The following is a 12,967-nucleotide window of genomic DNA, read 5'->3' on the forward strand; positions in this document are numbered from 1 at the left end:
GGGTCCGACGAAGGCTCCGGGACCCGATGGTCTTCCCGCTTTGTTCTATCAACGACACTGGTCGTTGGTAAGGGGAGATGTTTGTAGAGCGGTGAGAGATTTTTTGAGTGGGGTAGCAGCCCCTGATGCTTTTAATGCCACGGTAATTGTTATGATCCCGAAGGTCAGTGCGCCAGAGTTACTCACCCAATTTCGGCCTATAAGCCTCTGTAATGTCTTATACAAGATTGCTACAAAAGTCTTGGCTAATCGTTTGAAACGCATCCTACCCATTCTTATTTCTGAGGAGCAGAGTGCTTTTGTACCGGGGCGACTGATAACGGACAATGTATTGGTGGCATATGAGTGTGTTCATGCGATAAGAACAAGGAAAAGGAGAAAGGTGTTGTGTGCTGTAAAGTTAGATATGATGAAAGCATACGATAGAGTTGAGTGGATTTTTTTGGAGCAGATGTTAAGAAGATTTGGTTTCGCACCGGGCTGGATTGCAATGATGATGAGGTGTGTAACGATCGCGAGCTTTCGGGTGAAGCTCAATGGGGACTGCTCAAGGTGTTTTCTCCCTTCAAGAGGATTAAGGCAAGGCGATCCTCTATCGCCCTATCTGTTTCTCTTCTACGTGGAGGGTTTCTCTGCTCTACTGAAGAAGGCACAAAGCGAAAATATGATTACAGGAGTGAAATTTGGGAGCACTGGCCCCCATATTACACATCTTCTATTCGCCGATGACAGCATCGTATTCCTTGAGGGCACAACACAGAACATGCAAACGCTCAAAGATATCCTAACACATTATGAGGTTGCATTGGGACAGCGGGTTAATATGCAGAAGTCATCTATTTTCTTCGGAAGGGGGTGTCAACAAGACACAAAAGTGGAGTTAAAATCTGTTTTGGGTGTCCAATCTGAAGCTCTAAGCGAGAGATATTTGGGTCTTCCAACACTGGTTGGGCGATCCAAGGACGGTACTTTCAAGTACCTGACCAAGAGTTCGAAAGGAAAAGTTGGTGGTTGGAAGGGACAGGGCTTATCCAAGGCTGCCAGGGATGTGCTAGTCAAATCGGGCCTGCAATCAGTACCGACTTTCACCATGAGCTGCTTCCGTCTCACAAAGAAGACGTGCGGGAAACTGACTTCTATTTCTTCTAAATTCTGGTGGAGCGCAGTGAACGGCGAGAGGAAAGTACATTGGATTTCATGGCAAAAAATGTGTGCAGCGAAACGAGACGGTGGGATGGGGTTTAGGGATCAGGAAGCATTCAATCAAGCTTTGTTGGCAAAACAGGCCTGGAGGGTGCTGCAATGCCCTTCCTCTCTATGCGCCAGGGTCCTCAAGGCTCGTTATTTCAGTGAGGACACTATCTTGACAGCAACCTGTCCTGCCAAGGCTTCATACATATTTCGAAGTGTACTGCACGGGCGTGATTTGCTGCGAGAGGGGCTGGTTTGGAGAATTGGGGACGGGTCTCAGGTGCGTGTCCACCATGACAACTGGATTCCGCCGAGTAACAGTATGAAACCGCTGGGACAAGTTTATATGCCGGGAGTCACGCGAGTAACTCATCTCCTTAACCCCGGTGGCACTAGCTGGAATGAAGGACGACTAAGAACTATGTTCACGCCGGATGATGTCCATGACATCCAGCAAATTGCAGTGGGTGGTCCGGGTCGGGATGACTACCTAGCATGGAATTTTACAAAGGATGGAAGCTTCACAGTCAAATCCGCATATCACCTGAAGATGGCCATGCTGCGTGCACAATCCGGACAGCCGGAGGCATCAAGCTCGGTCACCAAGCATCGTGGCTTCATGGCGCTTTGGGCTTTACAAGCGCCAGCCAAGGCTAAAATACATATGTGGCGTCTCATTAAGAATGGTTTAGCAGTGGGATCAGAACTTCACCGTCGACGGATTAAACTAGGAGTTTTTTGTGTAGCATGCGGAAGAGAGGAAACAACATATCACAGATTTTGGGCGTGCCAACATTCAGTTCAGTTTTGGCGGCTTCTACACTCGGAGATGGGAGCTACGGTGGCGATCCAACCGTGCCAAGTAGGCTCCCAGAGTGCCCTAGCAAGCTGGCTACTGGATTGGTTCTCAGGTGCAAACGGAGATGACAGGGAAGTGATGATCCAGGCTATATACGGATTGTGGTTGGCTCGTAATGAGGCAAGAGATGGGAAGCGCATCGCTTCTCCACATGAAATATTAGCTGCTGTTGCAGATCACGTGAAGGAGTGGAGGGCGGTGCATGCGGTGTCGCAGCAGCCAGCAGTGCCAAAAACAGAACAGAAGTGGCGGCCACCTGAGGAGGGATGGCTCAAACTGAATTCGGATGGTGCAACATCGAGGCATGGTGATAAAGGTGGAGAAGGCGCTGTTTTGAGAGATCACAACGGTGCCTTTAGGGCCGGGTTATGCCATCATTTCCCCAATATAGTTGACCCGGAAGCTGTGGAAATTTTGGCGTGCAAAAGGGCATTGGAGGTGGCTCGGGAGATCAATGCGGAACGTGTTCATGTCGAGCTCGATTGCCGGAGTGTGGTCAAGATGCTTAATCAACCGGTGAGAAGCCTGGGTGTTGCTGGGCCTTGGGTGGAGGACATTAAAAGGATGTTGCACTCATTTGCGAGTTTCAAAGTCTCTTGGGTCTGGCGTTCTGCCAATATCGTCGCGCATAAATTTGCTAGAGTAGGAGTTGGAGATGAACTCTGTAAGGTTTGGTTGAGGGCTCCCCCGGACTTCGTTCTTGATGTAATATCGGATGACATTCCAAACTTTGTGTTTTAAATAAAGCGACGATAGTTTCCTTCAAAAAAAAGCATGAACCCACAAAATGAGACATATGAAATATAGAGTGAATACGAACGTTTGTCGTGCCTTACAAGGAAATAAGCACATCTTGCCTTCTTTTTTGCATACCAACATTATTATTTACATGACGCCCAACGTTCCAGCCAGCACAGACAAACCGAATTAAACTTGAAACATCTTCACATGGACTTTCTCTTGTGGCTCATGCATCTATAAAAATGTGAAGCTTTATGGACTCATGGGCAGTGTCCTTCGACACTACATGCATGCATATATCTAGAGAAGTCACTTTTTGAACCTTTTAGCGAATTAATACCATATATCTAGTCATGCCTTCTTTTTTTGGGCGGGGTACTGCTCGATCATCCTTGCTTTACCTGGGCGGGCAACTATATTTTTTTTATAGAGAAAGAATAATACTCTTCACGTTATATAGCAATACTGGAAAACCCACTTCCGTTGGGGGCCTTTTTTCATCAATAGTTAAATTTGTCTGTTGACGTTTGACTGAACAAAGTCATGCGTTTAACTTCGGTGCAATTTTTAAGGTGTGTGGTGGCTTGATTGCATATATATCATCAGTAAATCCAGTGCAGACGTTGCAAATGCTGCCCCGACGCGCCCATGACTGGTACTCGATTGTAGTGTTACTCCGTACAAAAAAAAGGAAATGGATGTTGCTAAATACTCCATCCCTCCCATAATATAAGATGTTTTGCAAGTTGTTTAACCTTAAAAAATCATCTTATATTGTGGGGCAGAGGGGGTGTACTAAAGAACTGGTTCGAGTTGTGCAAGTGGATCATATCAACTAGCCGATAACAACTTTAAAGCAGTAGTCACAACAAACATCTCCGGATAAGAATGGTCAACATAGAGACGTTCAATGAACCTCAAACTCGTAGATGATTTTCAGGTAATATAAATATTTTTAGGACGAGTCTATTTTCAACATTGAGCTTGTAGATGAAATTATTCGTGCGCAAGCACATTAAAATTATCTTTTTGTTGGAAAAGGGGAAGGGCATTGTCTTGTAAGGAAAACAGCCCATAGTGTAGCCCGATCAAAAAAGGATCCCAGTGCTACATAGAGATAACAACAACAACAACAACAACAACAACAACAACAACAACAACAACAACAACAACAACAACAACAACAACAACAACAACAACAAAAACAACAACAACAACAACAACAACAACAACAAAAAGTATTTAGTCTCAAATAAGTTGGGGTGGATTAGAGGTGAAACCCATAAGATCTCGCAACCAACTCATGGTTCTGCCACATGGATAGCACGCTTCTATGCACCCCTTGTTGGGGATCGTTGCAGAAATTAAAATTTTCTACGCATCACCAAGATCAATCTATGGAGTTTACTACCAACGAGAGGGCAGGAGTGCATCTACATACCCTTGTAGATCGCGAGCGGAAGCGTTCAAGAGAACGGGGTTGATGGAGTCGTACTCGTCGTGATCCAAATCACCGATGATCCAAGCGCCGAACGGACGGCACCTCCGCGTTCAACACACGTACGGAGCGGTGACGTCTCCCACGCCTTGATCCAGCAAGGAGGAGGGAGAGGTTGATGAAGAAGGCTCCAACAGCAGCACGACGGCGTGGTGGTGGTGGAGTGACAGTTCTCCGGCAGGGCTTCGCCAAGCACACGCGGAGGAGGAGAGGTGTTGGGGAGGGGAGGGGCTGCGTCTTGGATGTGGTGCTGCAGCCCTCCCCTCACCCCTCTATTTATAGGGAGAAGGGGGAAGGGGGCCGGCCCCTCTAGATGAGATCTAGAGGGGGGGGGGCGGCGGCCAAGGGGGGAGGGAGCTTGCCCCCCAAGCAAGGGGGGCGCCCCCCCCCCCCCTTTAGGGTTCCCCCCAAACTCTAGGCGCATGGGCCCTAGGGGGGTTGGCGCCCAGCCCACTAAGGGCTGGTTCCCTTCCACCTACAGCCCATAAGGCCCACCGGGGCAGGTGGACCCTCCCGGTGGACCCCCGGAACCCCTCCGGTGGTCCCGGTACAATACCGGTATACCCCCGAATATTCCGGTGACCGTATGGTGACTTCCCATATATAAATCTTTACCTCCGGACCATTCCGGAACTCCTCGTGACGTCCGGGATCTCATCCGGGACTCCGAACAACATTCGGTAATCACATACAAACCTTCCTTATAACCCTAGCGTCATCGAACCTTAAGTGTGTAGACCCTACGGGTTCGGGAATCATGCAGACATGACCGAGATACCTCTCTAGCCAATAACCAACAGCGGGATCTGGATACCCATGTTGGCTCCCACATGTTCCACGATGATCTCATCGGATGAACCACGATGTCGAGGATTCAAGCAATCCCGTATACAATTCCCTTTGTCAATCGGTACTTTACTTGCCCGAGATTCGATCATCGGTATCCCAATACCTCGTTCAATCTCGTTACCGGCAAGTCACTTTACTCGTTCCGCAATGCATGATCCTGTGACTAACTACTTAGTCACATTGAGCTCATTATGATGATGCAATACCGAGTGGGCCCAGAGATACCTCTCCGTCAAACGGAGTGACAAATCCCAGTCTCGCTCCGAGCCAACCCAACAGACACTTTCGGAGATACCTGTAATGCACCTTTATAGCCACCCAGTTACGTTGTGACGTTTGGTACACCCAAAGCATTCCTACGGTATCCGGGAGTTGCATGATCTCATGGTCTAAGGAAATGATACTTGACACTAGAAAAGCTTTAGCAAACGAACTACACGATCTAGTGCTATGCTTAGGATTGGGTCTTGTCCATCACATCATTCTCCTAATGATGTGATCCCGTTATCAATGACATCCAATGTCCATGGTCAGGAAACATAACCATCTCTTGATCAACGAGCTAGTCAACTAGAGGCTCACTAGGGACATGTTATGGTCTATGTGTTCACACATGTATTACGATTTCCGGATAACACAATTATAGCATGAACAATAGACAATTGTCTGTTGTGGATCGTAGCAGAATTTAAAATTTTCCTACGCATCACCAAGATCCATCTATGGAGTATACTAGCAACGAGGGGAGAGGAGTGCATCTACATACCCTTGTAGATCGCGAGCGGAAGCGTTCCAATGAACGGGGTTGATGGAGTCGTACTCGCCGTGATCCAAATCACCGATGACCGAGTGCCGAACGGACGGCACCTCCGCGTTCAACACACGTACGGAGTGGCGACGTCTCCTCCTTCTTGATCCAGCAAGGGGGAAGGAGAGGTTGATGGAGATCCAACAGCACGACGGCGTGGTGGTGGAAGTAGCTGGGATCTCGGCAGGGCTTCGCCAAGCTTCTCCGAGAGGGAGAGGTGTTGCAGGGGGAGAGGGAGGCGCCAGGGGCTGTGGTGCTGCTGCCCTCCCTCCCCCCCCACTATTTATAGGAGCCCTGGGGGGGCGCCGGCCCCCTGGAGATCTCATCTGAGGGGGGGCGGCGGCCAAGGGGTGGCTTGCCCCCCAAGGCAAGTGGGGCGCCCCCCATCCCTAGGGTTTCCAACCCTAGGCGCAGGGGGAGGCCCAAGGGGGGGCGCCCCAGCCCACTAAGGGCTGGTTCCCTTCCCACTTCAGCCCATGGGGCCCTCCAGGATAGGTGGCCCCACCCGATGGACCCCCGGAACCCTTCCGGTGGTCCCGGTACAATACCGATAACCCCCGAAACTTTCCCGGTGGCCGAAACTGGAATTCCTATATATAATTCTTCACCTCGGGACCATTCCGGAACTCCTCGTGACGTCCGGGATCTCATCCGAGACTCCGAAAAACTTTTGGGTTTCCGCATACTAATATCTCTACAACCCTAGCGTCACCGAACCTTAAGTGTGTAGACCCTACGGGTTCGGGAGACATGCAGACATGACCGAGACGCCTCTCCGGTCAATAACCAACAGCGGATCTGGATACCCATGTTGGCTCCCACATGTTCCACGATGATATCATCGGATGAACAACGATGTCGAGGATTCAATTAATCCCGTATACAATTCCCTTTGTCAATCGGTACTTTACTTGCCTGAGATTCGATCGTCGGTATCCCAATACCTTGTTCAATCTCGTTACCGGCAAGTCAGTTTACTCGTACCGTAATGCATGATCCCGTGGCTAAATCCTTAGTCACATTGAGCTCATTATGATGATGCATTACCGAGCGGGCCCAGAGATACCTCTCAGTCATACGGAGTGACAAATCCCAGTCTCGATCCGTGTCAACCCAACAGACACTTTCAGAGATACCCGTAGTGTACCTTTATAGTCACCCAGTTACGTTGTGACGTTTGGCACACCCAAAGCACTCCTACGGTATCCGGGAGTTACACGATCTCATGGTCTAAGGAAAAGATACTTGACATTGGAAAAGCTCTAGCAAATGAACTACACCATCTTTTATGCTATGCTTAGGATTGGGTCTTGTCCATCACATCATTATCCTAATGATGTGATCCCGTTATCAACGACATCCAATGTCCATGGTCAGGAAACCGTAACCATCTATTGATCAACGAGCTAGTCAACTAGAGGCTTACAAGGGACATGGTGTTGTCTATGTATCCACACATGTATCTGAGTTTCCTATCAATACAATTCTAGCATGGATAATAAACGATTATCATGAACAAGGAAATATAATAATAACCAATTTATTATTGCCTCTAGGGCATATTTCCAACAGTCTCCCACTTGCACTAGAGTCAATAATCTAGTTCACATCACCATGTGATTAACACTCACAGGTCACATCACCATGTGACCAATCATCCAAAGAGTTTACTAGAGTCAACAATCTAGTTCACATCACTATGTGATCACCACTCAATGAGTTCTGGTTTGATCATGTTATGCTTGTGAGAGAGGTTATTAGTCAACGGGTCTGAACCTTTTAGATCCGTGTGTGCTTTACGAATATCTATGTCATCTTGTGGATGCTACCACGCGCTACTTGGAGCCATTTCAAATAACTGCTCTACTATACGAATCCGGTTTACTACTCAGAGTCATCCGGATTAGTGTCAAAGTTCGCATCGACGTAACCCTTTACGACGAACTCCTTTTCACCTCCATAATCAAGAAAATTCCTTAGTCCACTAAATACTAAGGATAAGTTTGACCGCTGTCATGTGATCCATTCCCGGATCACTATTGTACCCCTTGACCAACTCATGGCAAGGCACACTTCATGTGCGGTACACAGCATAGCATACTGTAGAGCCTACGTCTAAAGCATAGGAGACGACCTTCGTCCTTTCTCTCTCTTCTGCTGTGGTCTGGTCTTGAGTCTTACTCAATACTCACACCTTGTAACACAGCCAAGAACTCCTTCTTTGCTGATCTATTTTGAACTCTTTCAAAATCATGTCAAAGTGTGCGTTCTTTGAAAGTATCATCAGGCGTCTTGATCTATCTCTATAGATCTTGATGCCCAATATGTAAGCAGCTTTATCCAGGTCTTCCTTTGAAAAACTCCTTTCAAACAACCCTTTATGCTTTCCAGAAATTCTACATCATTTCGGATCAATAATATGTCATTCACATATACTTATCAGAAATGTTGTAGAGCTCCCACTCACTTTATTGTAAATACAAGTTTCTAACAAACTTTGTATAACCCAAAAACTTTGATCACTCCATCAAAGCATATATTCTGACTCCGAGATGCTTGCTCTAGTCCACGGAAGGATCGCTGGAGCTAGCATACCTTTTAGCATCCTTAGGATCGACAAAACCTTTATGATTGTATCACATACAACCTTTCCTTACGAAAACTGGTAAGGAAACTTGTTTTGACATCCGTCTGCCAGATTTCATAAATGCAGCTAATGCTAACGTGATTCCGACGGACTTAAGCATCGCTACGGATGAGAAAAATCTCATCGTAGTCAACTCCTTGAACTTGTGAAAATATTCTTTGCCACAAGTCGAGCTTCACAGACGGTAACATTACCGTCCATGCCCGTCTTCTTCTTAAAGATCCATTTATCTTAATGGCTTGCCGATCATCGGGCAAGTTCACCAAAGTCCATGCTTTGTTCTGACATATGGATCCTATCTCGGATTTCATGGCTTCTAACCATTTGTCGGAATATGGGCCCACCATCGCTTTTCCATAGCTCGTAGGTTCATTGTTGTCTATCAACATGACTTCCAAGACAGGATTACGCATTACTCTGAAGTAGTACGCATCCTCGTCGTCCTACGAGGTTTGGTAGTGACTTGATCCGAAGTTTCATGATCACTATCATAAGCATCCACTTCAATTGGTGTAGGTGCCACAGGAACAACTTCCTGTGCCCTGCTACACACTAGTTGAAGTTATGGTTCAATAACCTCATCAAGTCTCCACCATCCTCCCACTCAATTCTTTCGAGAGAAACTTTTCCTCGAGAAAGGACTCGTTTCTAGTAGCAATTACTTTTGCTTCCAGATCTGAAATAGGAGGTATACCCAACTGTTTTGGGTTTTCTATGAAGATGCATTTATCCGCTTTGGGTTTGAGCTTATCAGCTTGAAACTTTTTCACATAAGCATCGCAGCCCCAATCTTTTAAGAAACGACAACTTAGGTTTCTCTAAACGGTGTCGTCTCAACGGAATTGCGTGGTGCCCCTTTTAAAGTGAATGCGGTTATCTCTAATGCCTAACCCATAAACGATAGTGGTAATTCGATAAGAGACATCATGGCATGCACCATATCCAATAGGGTGCAGTTTTGATGTTCGGACACACCATCACACAGTGGTGTTCCAGGCGGTATTAATTGTGAAACACTTTCCACAATGTCTTAATTGTGTGCCAAACTCGTAACTCAGATACTCATCTCTATGATCATATCACAGACATTTTATCCTCTTGTCACGACGATCTTCAACTTCACTCTGAAATTACTTGAACCTTTCAATAATTCAGACTTGTGTTTCATCAAGTAAATACACTCAGCATCTACTCAAATCATCTATGAAGTAAGAACATAACGATATTCACTGCATGCCTCAGCACTCATTGGACTGCATACATCAAAATGTATTACTTCCAATAAGTTGTTCTCTTGTTCAATCTTACTGAAAACGAGGGCTTTCAGTCATCTTGCCCATGTGGTATGATTTGCATGTCTCAAGTGATTCAAAATCAAGTGAGTCCAAACGATCCATCTGCATGGAGTTTCTTCATGCATATATACCAATAGACATGGTTCGCATGTCTCAATCTTTTCAAAAACGACTGAGTCCAAACATCCATTTACATGGAGCTTCTTCATGCGTTCTATACCAATATGACTCAAATGGCAGTGCCACAAGTATGTGGTACTATCATTACTATTTTATATCCTTTGGCACGAACATGTGTATCACTGCGATCGAGGTTCATTTTAGGTGCAAGACCATTGAAGGTATTATTCAAATAAACAGAGTAACCATTATTCTCCTTAAATGAATAACCGTATTGCGATAAACATAATCCAATCATGTTTATGTTCAACCCAAACACCAAATAACAATTATTTAGGTTTAACATCAATCTCGATGGTAGAGGGAGCATGCGATGCTTGATCGCATCAACCTTGGAAACACTTCCAACACACATCGTCATCTCATCTTTAGCTAGTCTCTATTTATTCCGTAGCTTTTATTTCGAGTTACTAACACTTAGCAACCGAACCGGTATCTAATACCCTGGTGCTGCTAGGAGTACTAGTAAAGTACACATTCATATAATGTATATCAAATATACTTCTGTCGACCTTGCCTGCCTTCTCATCTACCAAGTATCTAGGGTAGTCCCGCTTCAGTGACCGTTCCCCTCATTACAGAAGCACTTAGTCTTGGGTTTGGGTTCAACCTTGGGATTCTTCACTAGAGCAGCAAATGATTTGCTGTTTCATGAAGTATCCCTTCTTCCCTTGCCCTTCTTGAAACTAGTGGTTTTACTAACCATCAACAATTGATGCTCCTTCTTGATTTCTACTTTCGCGGTGTCAAACATCGCGAGTTGCTCAAGGATCATCTATCCCTGATATGTTATAGTTCATCACGAAGCTCTAATAGCTTGGTGGCAGTGACTATGGAGAACCATCACTATCTCATCTGGAAGATTAACTCCCACCCGATTCAAGCGATTGTGGCACTCGGACAATCTGAGCACATGCTCAACGATTGAGCTTTTCTCCTTTAGTTTGCAGGCTTAAGAAACTTGTCAGAGATCTCATACCTCTTGACGTGGGCACTAGTCTGAAATCCCAATTTCACTCTTCAGAACATCTCATATGTTCTGCAACGTTTCAAAAAACGTCTTTGGTGCCACAATTCTAAACCGTTAGCATTTACGCACTGAACTATCACGTAGTCATCAAAACGTGTATGTCAGATGTTTCGCAACATCTACAGACGACGCTGAGGTTCAGCGCACCGAGCGGTGCATTAAGGACATAAGCCTTCTGTGCAGCAATGAGGACAATCCTCTGTTTACAGACCTAGTCCGCATAATTGCTACTATCAACTTTCAACTAAATTTTCTCTAGGAACGTATCTTAAACAGTAGAACTTAAGCGTAAGCTATGACATAATTTGTAAAGACCTTTTGACTATGTTCATGATAATTAAGTTCATCTGATTATTTTATGAACTCCCACTCAGATAGACATCCCTCTAGTCATCTAAGTGATACATGATCCGAGTCAAACTAGGCCGTGTCCGATCATCATGTGAGACGGACTAGTCATCATCGGTGAACATCTCCATGTTGATTGTATCTTCTATACGACTCATGCTCGACCTTTCGGTCCTCCGTGTTCCGAGGCCATGTCTGTACATGCTAGGCTCGTCAAGTCAACCTAAGTGTATTGCGTGTGTTCCGAGGCCATGTCTGTACATGCTAGGCTCGTCAACACCCGTTGTATGCGAACGTTAGAATCTATCACACCCGATCATCACGTGGTGCTTCGAAACAACGAACCTTCGCAACGGTGCACAGTTAGGGGGAACACTTTCTTGAAATTATTATAAGGGATCATCTTACTTACTACCGTCGTTCTAAGCAAATAAGATGCAAAATATGATAAACATCACATGCAATCAAATAGTGACATGATATGGCCAATATCATTCTGCTCCTTTGATCTCCATCTTCGGGGCGTCATGATCATCTTCGTCACCGGCATGACACCATGATCTCCATCATTGTGTCTTCATGAAGTTGTCACGCCAACGATTACTTCTACTTCTATGGCTAACGCGTTTAGCAATAAAGTAAAGTAATTTACATGGCGTTCTTCAATGACACGCAGGTCATACAAAAAATAAAGACAACTCCTATGGCTCCTTCCGGTTGTCATACTCATCGACATGCAAGTCGTGATTCCTATTACAAGAATATGATCAATCTCATACATCACATATATCATTCATCACATCTTCTGGCCATATCACATCACATAGCACATGCTGCAAAAACAAGTTAGATGTCCTCTAATTGTTGTTGCAAGTTTTTACGTGGCTTGTATAGGTTTCTAGCAAGAACGTTTCTTACCTACGTAAAACCACAACGTGATATTTACCCTTCATAAGGACCCTTTTCATCGAATCCGTTCCGACTAAAGTGGGAGAGACAGACACCCGCTAGCCACCTTATGCAACTAGTGCATGTCAGTCGGTGGAACCTGTCTCACGTAAGCGTACGTGTAAGGTCGGTCCGGGCCGCTTCATCCCACAATACTACCGAAACAAGATAAGACTAGTAGCGGCAAGAAGAATTGGCAACATCTACGCCCACAACTGCTTTGTGTTCTACTTGTGCATAGTAACTACGCATAGGCCAGGCTCATGATGCCACTGTTGTGGATCGTAGCAAAATTTAAAATTTTCCTACGCATCACCAAGATCCATCTATGGAGTATACTAGCAACGAGGGGAGAGGAGTGCATCTACATACCCTTGTAGATCGCGAGCGGAAGCGTTCCAATGAACGGGGTTGATGGAGTCGTACTCGCCGTGATCCAAATCACCGATGACCGAGTGCCGAACGGACGGCACCTCCGCGTTCAACACACGTACGGAGCAGCGACGTCTCCTCCTTCTTGATCCAGCAAGGGGGAAGGAGAGGTTTATGGAGATCCAACAGCACGACGGCGTG

This window comes from Triticum aestivum, chromosome 7D (genome assembly GCF_018294505.1).
Source record: "Triticum aestivum cultivar Chinese Spring chromosome 7D, IWGSC CS RefSeq v2.1, whole genome shotgun sequence".
In the NCBI taxonomy this organism is placed as follows: Eukaryota; Viridiplantae; Streptophyta; class Magnoliopsida; order Poales; family Poaceae; genus Triticum; species Triticum aestivum.